Here is a 17304-nt window from a genome sequence, read left to right on the forward strand (position 1 = left end):
CCATGTTGGCCAGGCTGGTCTCGAACTCCTGACCTCAAGTGATCTGCCCGCCTCAGCCTCCCAAAGTGCTGGGATTACAGGCATGAACCACCGCGCCCGGCTAATGTCCACATTTCTATCAACAATCTCTTTAAGGCAATTTAGGCATTTTCCAACATGCACCTCCAAACTCTTCCAGCCCTTACTCACTGTTTAGTTCCAAAGCCACGTCTGCTCACCAGCACCCTATTTCTTGGTATCAAAATCTGTACTCGTTGCCAGGTCTGCTGTAACAAAGTCAAGTTTTAGCTCCTTCTTTTCTTAAAAAAAAGCACTAGGGGACTTAACAGCCATTTGTCTTCTAACAGTTCTGGAAGCTAGAAGTCTGAGACCCTCTCTCCTGGGCTTGTAGATGACCACCTTCGCCCTGTGTCTTCAGATGGTCTTTCAGGTGTCTGTGTCTAAAGTTCCTTTCTTTTTTTTTTCTCAGAGAGGTTCGCTCTTGTTGCCCAGGCTGGAGTGCAGTGGCACAATCTTGGCTCACTGCAACCTCCACCTCCTGGGTTCCAGTGATTTTCCCACCTCAGCCTCCTGAGTAGCTGGGATTACAGGTGTTTGCCACCATGCCCAGCTAATTGTTTGTATTTTTAGTAGAGACGCGGTTTCACCATGTTGGCCAGGCTGGTCTGGAACTCCTGACCTCAGGTGATCCACCTGCCTCGGCCTCCCAAAGTGCTGGGATTATGGGTGTTGGTCATCGCACCCGGCCCTAAAGTTCCTCTTATAAGGATACCAGTCATATTGGATTACTGTCCTAATGACCTCATTTTAGCTTGATTACTTCTTTAAAGACCCTGGCTCCAAACACAGGCATATTCTGAGGCACTGGAGGTGAGGACTTCAACATACACTTGGAGGTTGGGGGGGACACAATTCTGCCCATAACGCCATATGTTATTTATCCATTCATCAATTCACACTTACATTTCCTTTTATTTTTTATTTTTCTGTTAATTTTTGAGACAGAGTCTCCCTCTGTCTCCCAGGCTGGGGTGCAGTGGCGCAACCTCAACTCACCACAGTCTCTGCTTCTTGGGTTCAAGCAACTCTCCTGCCTCAGCCTCCCAAGAAGCTGGGACTAAAGGTGTGCCACCACACCCGTGTCATTTTTGTATGTTTAGTAGAGATGGGGTTTCACCATGTTGACCAGGTTGATCTGGAACTCCTGACCTCAGGTGATCCACCTGCCTTGGCCTCCCAAAGTGCTGGGATTATGGGTGTGAGCCACCACACCCGGCCAATTAACACTTACATTTCCTTTTATAGATTTAATTACTAAATCACTATGAAAAATAACTCTCAGGTGTATAACAAAGAAGCTACAAAGATTTCAACAACCTTACTTTTTTAACTTTTTATTTCTGTGACAGTTTTTCCTGATGGCTCTGAAAGTCACCCTAAGATGGTTCTCTGTACTTTCTTGCCATTACTCTTCTACTTAAAAAAAAAACCACTCTTATTGACATGTAATTTACATACCATAAAATTCACCCTTTTAAGGTGTTCAATTTCATATTTTTTGGTTTACTAACAGTTATGCAACCACTATTGCTATCTAGTTTTAGATAAAATTACAACTATTCAATTTTAAAATGCTTTTACCAACCCCCAAAGAATTCCCATACACATTGGTAGTCATTCCCATTTCCCGCCAGTCCCCAAGCCCCTGGCAGTCACTAATATGCTTTCTGTCTCTGTGGATTTGCCTAATTTAGACAGTTTATGTAAATTAAATCATACAAGATGCAGCCTCTTTCCCTCAGCATAATGTTTTCAAGATTCATCCATGATATAGCAGGTATCAGCACTTCATTTATTTATTTATTTATTCGAGACGGAGTCTTGCTCTGTCGCCCAGGCTGGGCTGCAGTGCAGTGGCACGATCTCTGCTCACTGCAAGCTCCGCCTCCCAGGTTCAGGCCATTCTCCTGCCTCAGCCTCCCGAGTAGCTGGGACCACAGGTGCCCGCCACCACGCCTGGCTAATTTTTTGTATTTTTAGTAGAGATGGGGTTTCACTGTGTTAGCCAGGATGGTCTTGATCTCCTGATCTCATGATCTGCCTGCCTCGGCCTCCCAAAGTGCCAGGTGCGAGCCACCACGCCCGGCTCCTTTTTTTCTTTTTTTTTTTTTTGAGACAGAATCTCTCTCTGTCGCCCAGGCTGGAGTGCAATGGCATGGTCTTGGCTCACTGCAACCTCCACCTCCTGGGTTCAAATGATTCTCCTGCCTCAGCCTCTGGAGTAGATGGGATTACAGGTGCCCACCACTATGCCTTGCTAATTTTTGTATTTTTAGTAGAGATGGGGTTTCACCATATTGGCCAGGCTGATCTCCAACTGGTGACCTCATGATCTGCCAGCCTCAGCCTCCCAAAGTGCTGGGATTACAGGCATGAGCCACCACACCTGGCCACTTCATTCCTTTTTATGGCCAAATAATATTCCATTGTATGGATGTGTCACATTTTGTTTATTCACTTGTTAGTAGATGGATGTTTGAATTGTTATGAATAATGATGCTGTGAACAATCGCATGTTTCTGTGTGTATAGATGTTTTCATTTCTCTTGGATATGTACTAGTCTCCCCTTATCCATAGATCTGCTTTCTGCAGTCTCAGTTACCTGCAGTCAATTATGGTCCAAAACCATTAAATCGAAACTTCAAGAAACAAATAATTTAGAAATTTTAAATTGCAGACCATTCTGAGTAGCATAAGGAAATTTCATGCCTTCCCACCCTGGATATGAATCATTGCTTTCTCCAGCATAACCACACTGTACACACAGTCTGCCCATTAGTCACTTAGTAAGCTGTCTGGATTATCAGGTTGACTGTCATGATATCATAGTGCTTGTGTTCATGTAACCCTTATTTTACCTAATGGCTCCAAAATGAAAAAGGAGTGATGCTGGCAGTTCGAATATGCCAAAGAGAAGTTGTCAAGTGTTTTGTTTAAGTGGAAACATGAAAGTTCTTACTAAGGAAAGAAAAAAATAGTATGCTGAGGTTGTTAAGATCTACAGTAAAAATAAATCTTCATCCATGAAATTGTAAGCTGTATATTGTAATTGTTCTAGTACACATATAGTTCTAATATAGTCCTACTATTATTGTTAATCTCTTACTATACCTAATTTATATAAGCTTTATCATAAGTATATACATCTAGGAAAACAAAATAGTGTATAAAAGGTTTGGAACTAACTATCCATGGTTTTAGTATTCACTGGGGGTCTTGGAACATATCCCCTGCAGATAAAGGGTGATGACTGTATACCTAGGAGTGGAATACTTGGTCAGATGGTAACTCTATGTTTAACATTTTGAGAAACTGTCAGACTTTTCAAAAGTGACTAGACCCTTTCACAATCTCACCAGCAATTTCTTCACATCTTTGCCAACACTTGTTATGTCTTGAAGTGGTATTTTGTTGTTTTGTTTCCTTAATGAGTAGTGATGCTGAGCATCTTTTCATGTGCTTATTGGGCATTTGTAAACCTATGGAGAAATGCCTACTCAAATACATTGCCCATTTTAATTGGATTATTTGTCTATTATTGAGTTGTAATAGTTCTTTATTCTAGATACAGGTTTCTTATCAGATATATTATTTGCAAATATTTTCTCCCATTCTGTGAGTTGTCTTTTCTTGATGCTGTCCTTGAAGCACAGAAGCTTGTAATTTTGATGAAGTCCAATTTATCTTTTTTTCTTTTGTTTGTGCTTTTGATGTCATATCCAAGAAACCACTACTTAACCAAAGGTCAGAAAACTCACTTCTATGTTTTCTTCTAAGAATTGTATAGTTGTAGCTCTGTATTTATGTGTCTGATCTATTTATTTATTTTTTGAGACTGAATTTTGCTCTTGTCTCCCAGGCTGGAGTGCAATGGCGCGATCTCGGCTCACTGCAACCTTCGTCTCCCAGGTTCAAGTGATTCTCCTGCCTCAGCTTCCTGAGTAGCTGGGATTACAGTCATGTGCCACCACACCTGGCTAATTTTGTATTTTTAATAGAGACAGGGTTTCACCATGTTGGCCAGGCTGGTCTAGAACTGCTGACCTCAGATGATCCAGCCTTGGCCTCCCAAAGTGCTGGGATTACAGGTGTGAATCACTGCACCTGACCTCTGATCTATTTTGACTAAATTTTTGTATATGGTGTGAGGTAGGGATCCAACTTTATTCTTTCACATGTGAATATCCAAGTGTCCCAGCCATTTGTTAGTAAGACTATTCTTTTCCCCTATTGAATTGTCTTGGCATTTTGTCTATCCTTCTACTCTTAAAAGTAAATTTCATCAACCCTTTACAGAAGGACCTTGCCTATAACCAGCTCAAACTGTGAATCAGAAAACTGGTTAATTGAACTATTATGATTAATATAAAAATACTTTACTAGAGTATACAGAGAACAATCATAACAATGAAAACAAAGGGAGGATTCCTATTCAGCCTGGAGGAGATAGGAGAAAGATTATAGAGGGTAGTGTCGTGAAAGCTTCCTGGAAAAACACACGGGCATTAGTCAGGTAGTGTGGGTGGAGTTCTAGTCACAGCACATAACACATGCAAAGGCTGAGAAGCAGTTACAGCCAATCGTCTATATGGTGGGAGTGAACTAGATAATGTCATTTACTCTCTTTACCCTATATCATTTCCACCTTCTTTAACAAGCAAAACCACATGTAATTATCTTGCATGGATAGAATGCATTAAATCTTAACATTTTGTTAGATTGGGACTGACCAAAAGAATATACTTAAAAGTAAAATCAAGCAGACATTATGGTCCTATGTTCCCAAGAGTCTCAGGGAAAGGATAGAAACTGACTCACACATGGGCCTGAGGGAGGCTGAGTTAGAAAAGACTTAAGTCACCTGTTATCTTAGTTTCAGTACATTCTATTTCCTACATCTTCCTAAAGGAAACTGAATTCCTAAATTTTCCTTTAAGGAGGAATATAGTCACATAATAGAATATGAACTACGTAGTGTCAGACCTAAGTTCAATCCTGGTTTTGCCACTTTTACTGGTAAGACTTGGACAAGTTCCCTAATGTCTCTGAGTCTCAGTACTCCTCCTTCTAAAACAGGGACATTAATACCACCTTGGAGGGATCCTGTGAGGCTTACCAGAAAATGTCTAGCAGCTGACTAGAATACATGTTTAATAAGTGCTAGCTTCCTCTCTAGTCTGGTGCTTGTACACTATCCCGCAATAATGGGGGAGAGACTTGGGCTTCTCTCCTAGGAGAATATACTTTTGACCTAAAGTTGCTGTTCTTTGCTTCTGAGTAGCTGACCCTAAATGGGCAAAAGTACTGTCTAACATCACATAATCCTAGAGAGGGTAGTGGCTGAGCATAACTTTTTAATGGGAATGAGACGTGTGTTTGGTCAGTAAGGAAGTAGGTTATAGGGTGATCATAGAATATTATTTTCATCGTTTTTATACATTCTGAATCTGTCTTTGCCAGCAGGAACTCTCAGGTGGCTTCTGGTCTGGGTTTGCTTTGGAATACAGCCAAACCTACCTGACTCAGCTTTTTGTAACTCTGCAAATAACAAGGTTAATACCTCTTTGCATTCTATGAGCTGCTTAGTAACAGAATGCAGGGGAAGCAGAGGGTTCCGTGTTGAAAGTCCTCCATTGCTCACAGGTGGATGTGACTGTGGCTGTAGTCTTGAACTTCAGTTAAGTCACGTCCCTGCTCTACAGTGGCCTCAGGGGTCTGAGGAAGTCCAGAGTCTATCCCCCTCTTTAGAATTTGACAGCTACTGCCATCATTGTTACATCCTGTATGGGACGTTCTTTGGAACAGCACGGTCTGAAGGAGTAAGACCAGAAAGAGTCTGAAGCTTGTTCTGGCACGATTTCACCATGATATGGAATACAATTACTACGAAAAAGAACTCTGTTATCTCCCAGCTCGTTTTGGTTCCTGAGCAGAAGATAGTCTCAGCCCTGCTGTCTCTCTCTTTCTAAAATTTTCCATAGGAGCCAATTAAATATAGGATTCTTCTGGGTGCTAAGGAAATAATATAATGGATAATGATAAAACGAATAGTTTTATCTGCAAGAAGTTTATAATCTAGTAGACAGCTGTATACAGTCAGGTGCCGCATAATGACATTTGGTCAATGACAGACAGCATGTATGATGGTGGCCCCATAAGACTAAAATACCTTTTTTTTTTTTTTTTTTTTTTTGAGACAAGGTCTCACTCTGTAGCCCAGGTTGGGGTGCAGTGTCACGATCTCAACTCACTGCAGCCTCCGCCCCAGGGTTCAAGTGATCCTCCTACCTCAGCTTCCTGAATAGCTGGGAGCACAGGTGTGCACCACCACGCTCAGCTAATTATTTTATTTTATTTTATTTTATTTTATTTTATTTTTGAGGTGGAGTTTCGCTCTTGTTGCCCAGGCTAGAGGGCAATGGCACGATCTTGGCTCATGGCAACCTCCACCTCCTGGGTTCAAGCTATTCTCCTGTCTCAGCCTCCCGAGTAGCTGGGATTACAGGCCTGCACCATCACGCCTGGCTAACTTTGTATTTTTAGTAGAGGCGGGATTTCTCCATGTTGGTCAGGCTGGTCTCGAACTTCCCAACCTCAGGTGATCTGCCTGCCTCCACCTCCCAAACTGCTGGGATTACAGGTGTGAGCCACTGAGCCTGGCCATAATACTGTATTTTGAATGCATGTTTTCCATGTTTAGATACACACATACTTACCACTGTGCTGTAACTGCCTACAGTGTGTGGTACAGTAACGTGCTGTACAGGTTTGAAGTCAATTCTTGGAAAAAGTGCTCACGCCTACAGGCTCCCTTCAGCATCTGCTAACAGGGCGTATGCTCAGTACTGACATTATACACCGCATAGCCTAGATGTGTAGTAGGCTATGACATCTGGGTTTGTGTAAGTACACTCTAGGATGTCCGCACAACAAAATCGCCTAACGACACATTTCTCAGAACATGTCCCTGTCGTTAAGAGCCACATGACAATACTTGTGAAAGACTGATTGTCCTGGGACGTACTGGTAGCAGTCCTAGCATATAGCACACAAAGTGGGTAACTCTCATCTGAGAAACCGGGCGGGCCTCACAGAGGAGGTGACATTTGATCTGGGCCTTTCTTCAAACTGTCATGAAAATTAGGCAGTTTTGCTGGATCCTGAATTCGAGATTGAAAAACAAATTGGACTAAATTCTATTTTCTCACTATCTAACAAGAACACTGGCCACTGAGTCAGAATACCTGGGTCCTAGCCTGAATGCTGCTAGGAATTCACTCTGTGACCTTGAGCGAGACACAAAGCCTCTGAGGGTCCTAATTTCTTTATTTGTTAAATAGGGAGTTTGGAAGAGGGACTTTCCATGGCTCTTCCGAATTCTGAAATCCCTTTACGTCTTTGCTTCTTGTTAATACATCACAAAAACGAAATGTAGAAGTTGGAGCAAGTTTTAGTCATGGAGAAGAGAGGATGAAACTAAGGCTATGGATATTACCTACAAAGCAGCAGTTACTAGTTGTCACCTCAGCATACATTAAGAGTGAAAGGACATCTCTGGACTTCAAAGGTAAGCTTAGTTTTCAAACAACAATAACACAACAACAACAAAAAAACCCTTACATATATTTCAGTAATTAACACTATTCTTAACTCAGGCATGTGAAAGAATACATTTAGCTCATAATTTTCTTTCTGGGTGCTCAAGGAAAATAATAATGGAAAGATCTCTCCAAAGTCATGGAGTCACATTTCCGAGATGCCAGGCCACTAAGGAACATTTCTTCAAGGCTCGAGCTCTGCGCCTTCTCCACCTCTTAGAAAAAGTGCTGCAGTCTACAGACAGTCTCCTTTCTTCCTTCCCTCAGCGTCCACTGCTAGTGAGCTGCTTCAGCACTGACATTAGTGAATAGGCAGAGGCTGGGCTCTTCCACTTTACTCAACAGTCCTCCTTGCATAAGCCTTCACTTCCATTTCCTCTTCCCCTTGCAAGAACTCTCACACACACCCATGGATTAATCACCACTTGCACACTGGTGACTCCCACAACTTCATCTCCAGCTCTGACCTTGTCTCTAAGTCTCAGACTCCTAGATCCAACAACCTGCTGAATAGACAGACATGCACATAAACATATAGATGTTTCTTAGACACCTCAAATCAGTATGTCCAACACTGAATTCACCATCTTCTTTCCCCACCGAATCGGCTTCTCTTCTCATATCCCAAACTTGGGCAATGGCTTAAGGTCCAGTCACCCAGAAAGCTAGAATCCTGGGAGTCATTCCGGACTCTCTTCTCCCCTCATCGTTGCCACCAAAGACACCAAAATTCTACTAAATTCACTTCCCCAAGTATCTTGGTATTTTCTCTTTCCCTTCTGTTCCTGCAGCAATGATCTCATTTGGGCTTTCATTAGTCTTTTTCCTAAATGACTGCGAGGCCTCTAGTCCTGCTGTCCATGAATCCTTCCACCCCGCAGCCAGTCATCCACCTTCCGTGTACATGTGACTACACTACTAGAGAATAGAAAATGTTCCATTGGCTAACCAGCAGCCTGTGGAGGGGTCCACGTCCCCTTGCATTAGGTATACCTGGATGTGGCTCCTCTCCAGCATCACCTTCCAATTCTCCCTGCCGTGAACCTGACAGTGTCCCCTTTGCTCATGTTGTCTCTCTAAATTGCACATCCTTTTCATTCCTCTTACTTGGTTTCTGTATTTAGGCCTTATCTCCTCCAGGAAGCCTCTGTGAACCTCCAGGCTGGGCTAAGTGCCCCACCTCTGTGTTTTCAAAGGACCTTATACATACCATGATTTTTTTATCACTTATCATGTTATATTAAAATTATATAGTGACATATGTCTTACCTATTAGTCTGCAGAATCTTCAAGAGCAGAGACCTTATTATCTCTATCATAAACTAGCACAAGCTTGATATTATATAATAATAGTTCTTGAACTGAACTGAACTGATGCAGCTTAGCCTCAATGTTGAATCAAGAGAACACTGTCTCCTAAATCTAGCCATTGGTAAAGTTGTTGGTACCATCACTATTTTCATACAATTCTTAGCTCTAGATAAGTCCTTTGATTTCTACTACTGTGTCTCACAGACTGGCATATATGTGAATCCTCTCCCCCCAGATCATATCTGAAATCACAAGATGAACATAATACTTGAGTATCAATTTCACCTAAAGATTCTGGAAAAATGATTTTCATTTTCAAACAGATACAGACATATTTTGGGGTAGCATACATTTTTTAGTATTAAGAGAGACTGCACTTATGCCAGGCTGTTCTCGACCAAGTCTCCAGGTCCTTGGGAGTTTAGATTCTATTGTTAGTGCTGATGATTGAGAAACACTAATCTACAGACCACTGTTTTGCACTGTAGTTTAGTTACTGTTCTAGAACCTCCCATAGAGAAATAAACAGCCCCAGTGAGACCAAAGCAGGAGCTATCTCAGTAATGGCCAGAGGAGAGAGACTTTCATCGTGGGTCTGAGTTAGGTTTGAAAGATGTCTGTCTGATTGACAGGTAGTTATTCTGAAACCGGTGCAAAAATGTGCTTTGTATAATGTATAAAATATGCCAGATGGTAGATCCATGTAGGGGAGGAGGCAGAAAAATGACCATTAGAACAGATCAAAGAGAAGCTCTGGATCAAAGTGGAGGCCGATCACAGACACTGGAAGGAAGGGAAGGGCACTACAGTCAAGGGATGGAACATGAGGAAAAAATAATCCAAACTGAACTGTAGCTCAGGAGGGACTCAATGCAGGGTGGTTGGTGATAACCTAAGAAATAATTAGATATTTAATAAGGTGATATGGGGAGTTTTCAATCCTGGAAATTCTGCTTAGAGTCCTAGTAATTAGAGATCTTCTAAGTTTGTTTTCTTATAGCTATTCCATACCATCAGATTTGAGAATGAGGTAGCATCATCCAAGAGGTGGTGACATAAAAAGATGTAAGAGAAACAGAGGAAGTAGCAAGGGGACAGGTAGGAAGGGCTAGTTTAAAACAGATAATAGGGTCAATTTAAGTCAACTAACATTTATCAAGTGCCTATTATGCATAAGGCACTGTTCTGGGCGATGGAGTTGCAGAGGTGACAAGCCTGGGCCCCTGCTGTCAGGAAGTTTGCAGTCTTTTTTGAAGGCATCTAAGAAGGAAAAGCTAACAGCAAAAACTCCAGGGTCTAATGGGCAGGCTTTCCAAGAGAGAGGCCTTAGGAAGCTAAAGCAGGAACTATTCCTATCATACGTAGTATCTGTTCCCTTCACCTGATCTAAACCTTTCCCAGAAAAAAAGAAAATAAAGATGAATCTGCTCCAAGTTTTGATGATCACTGTTGGGCTGCACAAGGGAAAAACTGCATGGATTTGGAGGGTCATCTTCAAGGGCAGAAATTCTGTCCCAAATTCTAGAGGTATTAGAAAAGTGTTTTCCCAATGTAATCCGTCAAAGAAAAACACTGTGCCAATGATACTTTTCCATCTTAGCTAAGCCCTCCACCTACACAACTTGTAAAGAAAAACACTGGCAAGGCAGGGAGCATCTCCAGAGGCCCTAATTTACACTGGATTAGTGACTGTTTCCTTGTAGGTGGGTAATGAATATTTTGCAAATAGTTATCAAAAAGTAATTAGTTGTACATGTATTCAAAGAGTTTTCATTCCCTAATATCTCGAAGTTTTTTTATTTTTATGTTTCAATAGAAAAGAAAACGTGGAGAACATCAGGAACTTCGAAGTGGAGGCAGAGTCAAGGACACATTTCCCATTTTGAATCCTAGACTTCCACGTATCCACCTTACAACAAGAACCTCTGCTATTAAGCAGATAACATAATAAATACATCTAAGTTATTATTTGACTTTTCTCAAACAGGAATAAATGCCTAAAAATGAGATCTTTCTACAGAGAAACCCATTATATGTACTAGAAAGCACTAGAGACAGACAATGATAAGCCATCAAAAAGGCCTTCTCTGTCTAACCACCGTACAATGAAGCCCGCCAAACTACAAGCCACGCTCACAGACGACGCACACCATCCCTAAACACGTATACGTGAATAAAGCTTCCAACGTGAGAGGCAGGCCAAAAGCAACATTAAAAGTCACTTTGAAAATAGACACAGACATTGTAGGTAGCTGAAGAAAACTTTTAAAATGTAGAAAAAGTACTGACTGAATATTCTCAGAGAAATAATAGAAGATACTGCATTCATGAAATGAGAACAGGATACTGTAAAAACCATTTAGAAGACCACACCGCTCGCCGATAAAAGCTTCTGAGAATTAAAAATACAATGGTAGAATGTAAACATTTAATAGCAGTGTTGGAAGATTTATTAGAACTAAAAAACATGGGATTTTTTTTTTTTAAATAAAAAAGGTGAAATTACGGGACAGATCCAAGAGATCCCATTTTCAGATTCAGTCTAAGTAATTTAAGCTTCAGAAAGAAAGAACGAGAAAATTATATAACAGAAGAAAGCCACTCAGAGCTGAAGAATGTAATTTTTGGATTGAAAAGGCCTATAAAATACCTAAGACAGTGACCAATACCTTCCTGTTTCCCCTCCGCCAAAAAACCCCACCCCAACATTAAAGAACAACATCATGAAATATCAGAATATCAGCAATAAAGAAAACCCTACAAATGCCCAGAGATTAAAACGAAATACAAGGGATCAGGAATTAGAATGGTATCAGCTTCTCAACAGCACCATAAGAAAGTAGAGCGATGTTTTCAAAATTGGGACAGGAAATGATTTCTAATTAATGTCCCATACCCAGCCAAACCAGCAATCAAGTGTGAAGGAAGAAAAGTGACATCTTAAATGGGCACAAGCTCAAAAAGCAACTGCATCTTATGGGGCCTGAATCTTAGATACTTTTGGGAGCCTTCTTCAAGAAAAAGGCGCAAAATTACAAAAACTGTACATAATTGGGTATGAAAGTACATATGTATTCCACAAGAGATGGCCTAGATAGAAAAAAAAAAGTGCATATGTATTTAGAATGAGAAAATAAATCACAACAGACAGGGACCGTGGAGATTCTAGACTCTTGCTTTTCAGATGTGCTTAGAAAATTTACCCCAAATGCTTCTTGATGGCGGCCTGGTTTTCTTTCCCACTCAACAGCTCCATGCAATTAGCAGCACTCAGAGGGCCCCCATGAGTTTCCTTGGCTCCAGAAAATGTCTCCTTGGTGATGACTTCTCAAACAACTAAACAACTAAAGAAAACGTAGCAATTCCTACACCCTGTTCCAGGGGGAGGGAGAAAAGACTGGTCAAGAAGGGAAATGTAAAGATCATGGTGTATCACATGCCTTAGTTGGGAATAATATATACATGGTCATGATAATGTAAACGCCAAACATTGACATATCAGAAATTTAGGATATAACCATATTGGGAACTTAAAAGAAAGGGATGTAAAGGTGAGAGGGAGGGTGGGGGTGTAAAGGAGCTAAACCCCTCATCCTTTCTGGTAGGATGTCAATAGATGTCATCCAGAACTGGAAAAGAGAAGAAGAAATGGCCAGTATTTGCATATTATTTAGGATATGTTAATATCAGAAAAACACAACCCAAAGCATTGAAGTAATTGCCGCTAGGGTTATGTATTCAGTATAAACTCAGTAAAAACCTTCTACAACGAATGACTTCTAAGATTATGCATTGATTTATGTTGGCCAAAGTAGAAAATTAAAAAATAAAGTAATACTCCTCAAGAGGAGTGAGGCAAAAAGCTAACAGAAATAAAATGAAGGCGCTTCTGCTAAACTATCCGACATTCGGTGTTTCTCAAAATGTATTCCCGCAACCACCTGCCCTCAGATGACCTGACGTGCCAGTCCGTAATGGAGATGTATAGACACAACCCAGACCTACATAACTAGCAGTTCTCAGAGTGGTCCTTGCACTCTGCCATTTAAAAAAGTTCCCCTAGACCCACTGCAAAACAAACTGTAGTAAAACAAACAAAAAACCAAAACAAATAATCTATTTAGAGACAGGATCTATGACTCATCAAACACACTATGGCAGACACTGCTGGCTGCCTACCCAATGTTCATTCTCTCCCCTGCCTTATTAACAAAATTCCTATTTTGTTATTATTATTTTTTGAGACGGAGTTTTGCTCTTGTTGCCCAGGCTGGAGTGCAAGTGGCACGATCTCGGCTCACTGCAACCTCTGCCTCCTGGGTTCAAGCGATTCTCCTGCCTCAGCCTCCTGAGTAGCTGGGACTATAGGCGCCTGCCAGCACGCCCGGCTGATTTTTTGTATTTTTAGTAGAGATGGGGTTTCACCAGGTTGGCCAGGCTGGTCTTGAACTCCTGACCTCAGGTGATCTACCTGCCTTGACCTCCCAAAGTGCTGGATTTACAGGTGTGAGCCACTGTGCCCGGCCCAAAATTCTTATTTTGATGTATTGGCAACGTGTCCATCTAAAACACTAGATTCTCTCAATTTCCCTTACCGTTAACAGTGTGTATGTGACATGGTTCTGACCAATGACATGTAAGAAGTCTTTTGGGGTGGGCTACCAGAAAAGCTGTTATTATTATTATTTATTATAAAGAAGGACAGGCCAGGCGCGGTGGCTCACACCTGTAATCCCAGCACTTTGGCAGGCTGAGGGGGCAGATCACGAGGTCAAGAGTTCAAGACCAGCCTGATCAACATGGTGAAACCCCATCTCTACTAAAAATACAAAACTTAGCTGGGCATGGTGGCACATGTCTGTAATCCCAGCTACTCGGAGGTTGAGGCAGAAGAATCACTTGAACCTGGGAAGCGGAGGTTTTAGTGAGCCGAGATCGTGCCATTGAGTGAGACTCCGTCTTGAAAGAAAGAAAGAGACAGAGACAGAGAGAGAGAAAGAGAGAGAGAAAGAAAAGAAAAGAAAAGAAAACAGAAAAGACAAGACAAGACAAGACTCTACTGGCACACGCCTCTGCCCGTCTTTGTGCTGCAGCTTGGGAAAGTGGGGATGAAAGCACCATGCTAAGGAGGGTGGTGCGGGAAGACAGAAGGAACTTGTCTCAGATGACGTTCACATCGGAACCCCTTTCCCAGCCCCAGCCTTCTCACCTCCAGACTTCTCGTTCTCTGAGAAAAACAAACTCCTTACTTGTTTAAGCTGCTGTAGCAGGGTTTTCTGTTCTTGTAGCTGAATGAACTTCTAATGACATCTCACACTTTTTCAGATGTTTATCTGACATATTTATCTGACCACGTTTTATGTATGCCTGCTAAGGGCACTGTGCTAGGAATAAGACAAGTAAAGCTCTGTGTCTTTAGCCACTATAATAACGGCTACAGTTAGAAGGTCCATAGGCATTTGAGGGAGGTTATGTTTGCTGTCACAGACCTCAAACCAAAAAAGTACATCGAAGTCAGTCACTGGATTTATACATTTGGCAAATTCTCAAGGGACCACATGACAGAAGGAGCAATAATCTGAACATTGTTTGTAGCTCCAATTCTTCAATGAAGTAGATTTGGGGAAGCAACATGAGGTACTTGCTTTATTTTTCTTGAATCCAGTTTTCTTCTTGAAAAACCACAAGATTGGACTTGACAATCTTTAAGATTATACCCAGCTCTAAGATATTTTTGTAATTATATGGAACAAAGCTGGGCACGAGATATACCAAACAAGAGAGTTTCTAAGTTTAGATTCTAACAATTCAAGTCAGAAAACATATTAAGTGTTCAAGAAAAACAAATCACAATCTTCCATCACAAAATTCAACAAGAACAACGAAAACCACTGCAGAGGCAGCTGTGGCATTCTGGAAGGAATGCTGGTTTAAGTTCTGGCTCTGCCATTGAATTACTGACGAACCCTGGACCACATACACAATATCTCTGTTTCCATCTCCTTGTTTTTGAAATGCGGATTCTTACCTTCCCTGAACAGTGCTGTTTACAAACATCACCTTGTGCTCTGTAAAGCCTCATTATGATTTCAACAACCAGCAAGATAAAGGCTTAGGATATCTAAGTCCTGGCAAGGAGAACGCGGGTGTGTACCTTGCTATATTCAGTTGAACTCTGCATCACATACAGGAGGCTGATACACCTTTTGACTTTCCTTTTTCCTCCAGTGGTGTAGCTTGTGGCCATTTAATTTTTACACAAGAGAACAGAAAAGAGAGACAAAATTCGCTAAAATTCGAATAGTCTCTTTGTGTTTGTTTCTAGCCTCAGTGAAGGTTTCGAGGAGAGGGCTGGCTGGTTAAAAGGGTAGAAGCTTAAGAGTTCAAAGAAAGTGTGAGGAGGACAGCACTCACCTGTGGCCTCTAATTGTTCATATTCAGTGTGGTCTCACACTGGGAATAATCTAGTGTTTGTCTTATGACCTGTCTATAGAAACGAATATGGAATGTGTCTATAATATATAATAGCCATTAGCTGATGACACACTAGTGACTTCAATTCTATTACAATAAAAAGTTTTGTAATAGCAAGGACTTTGACTAGGGGAGTGACTCTGTGTGGTGAAACTGTCCTCACCCATTTTACATTTGAGGAAAAGAGATAATCTTTTGATTACACCCAACACAGGTCACATCTGTACTTTGAACAGTTAAGTATGGCAGCTGATGTTTAACTGAAGGTACGGGGGAGATGAGAAACAGGAATAACTGGTGCCAAATGTGAGATTCAATAGCTTTGCCTCGGCCATCACAACCAACACCGACCAGAAGGGTGTGGGAGGAACTCATGGAATAAATGGGAACAGGTGTGGCCTGAGGATAAGTAAATTGGGACACTGTTTCCATCTTCATGAAGATGTGAGAGGAAATCAAAGCTCCCTAAAAAGAAGGAAATGGAATGCTTGGCTCCTGTAATATCATAACAAATAATGCACAGCCAGAGGTCATGCCTCACCTTCTGCTTATCTCAGGCACCTCCGCTTGTAAAATCAGTGGGCCATATGCAATAAAACCTTCGTATCAGTTCCATATCTTTTCCATATCTTCCCAGAAACCCCAGGAACAGAGGGAGCCAATATCCTTATTAAATCAAGAAGCTCACAGTCACGAAGAGCTAAGTGTGACGCTACTGGGCCCCTACCTAACCATGTGTCCCGATTCTTTCCATAACTTCCCACTGCACAACGTCCAGGTTACACTGAAGATATTACACATCCGGTTAAAAACAGTACACGTTTCTCATGAACAATAAGCCATCCTTCCTATTACAATGAGTGTAAAATTGCAGGTAAAATGCTGTAGGCAGGTCTGTTCGGAAGGCTATGCGACCCTAGGAGACAAAAAGGCGCGGGAGGAGAAAGCGGCAGAGAACGTGAAAGAAGTGGCCATTTCTGCAACTTTTAGGAGAGCTACCTGCCCTCAAATTTTGAAAGGGTTTCTGTTTCTTACAGTGCTAGGTTTCCCTGGCTGAAACTCACATCTTTCTTCCCTCTAGGACTGGATCAAAGTTTCAGAGGTTGTTTCTCTGGCCCTAGACAGAGCCACCCCCGCAAATTTCTCCCCCCACTGCACCTGACATCCGCTTCTATCCCTGGTTCCATTAGCGGAAGCTAAGCGCTGGCTCGAGGGACTTTATCCACCGCCGCGTTATTAGATTCCAGGCTTCCTGGCCTCAGGAAAGGATCTGGCTCGTGTATTTGTGTATCGCAGCTAACAAGGAAAGGCAGTTGGGGTACCAGTGCCCAGAGCTATGTGAGCTGTGACTGGACACAGCCCAGGGGCCAGATGGCATCCCCAGGGGCGCGCGTCCCCGGACTCACGGGGCAGACGGAGGTCGGGGGCTTCACACCTTCCCCTCACCCGGCAACGCGGCAGACCTGACTCGCGGGGGACCGAGGAATATTCATTCCAGGGCCGCGGCCAGCCGGACAGAGGCACTTGGGGGCGGTGGGAGTAGTGTGCGCACCAGTTCTGAAGCCCGGAGGGGGCCCCAGGTGGGCTTCCGCGACACCAGGGCCCTCCATCCCCTCCCGTCCTCCCCTAGCGGAGCCTCCAACCCTGTCCCAGAACCCCTCCCAGTCCGTAGCCCCTCCCTGTCCGCGTCCCCTCCCCCGCAGGTCCCCTGCGAGTCGGAACCCCCTCTCCATCACAGCCCCGCTCCTTGGCGGGGCCCTCTCTCCCTTCGAGCCCTCCTCCAGGTTCCAGCCCCCTGCGGGTACGGACGTCTGACCTGTGCCCAGCGCCTCGCAGCCGTCTGCAGCCCGCGCCGCACGC

General features: G+C 42.6%; 1 protein-coding gene across 1 annotated transcript in view; it reads right to left on the reverse strand.

The window, feature by feature from the left end:
- TMEM45B (transmembrane protein 45B) overlaps nt 1-17298 on the reverse strand; it is a 41508-nt gene extending 24210 nt beyond the window's left edge. Inside the window, exon 1 of the mRNA XM_011968272.1 lies at nt 17261-17298. The gene's annotated coding sequence lies outside the window, so the exon portion shown is untranslated. The remainder of the gene's footprint in view (nt 1-17260) is intronic.
- Between the last annotated feature and the right edge of the window lie 6 nt (nt 17299-17304).

The sequence above is a fragment of the Mandrillus leucophaeus genome, unplaced genomic scaffold (genome assembly GCF_000951045.1).
Source record: "Mandrillus leucophaeus isolate KB7577 unplaced genomic scaffold, Mleu.le_1.0 Scaffold835, whole genome shotgun sequence".
Classification (NCBI taxonomy): Eukaryota; Metazoa; Chordata; class Mammalia; order Primates; family Cercopithecidae; genus Mandrillus; species Mandrillus leucophaeus.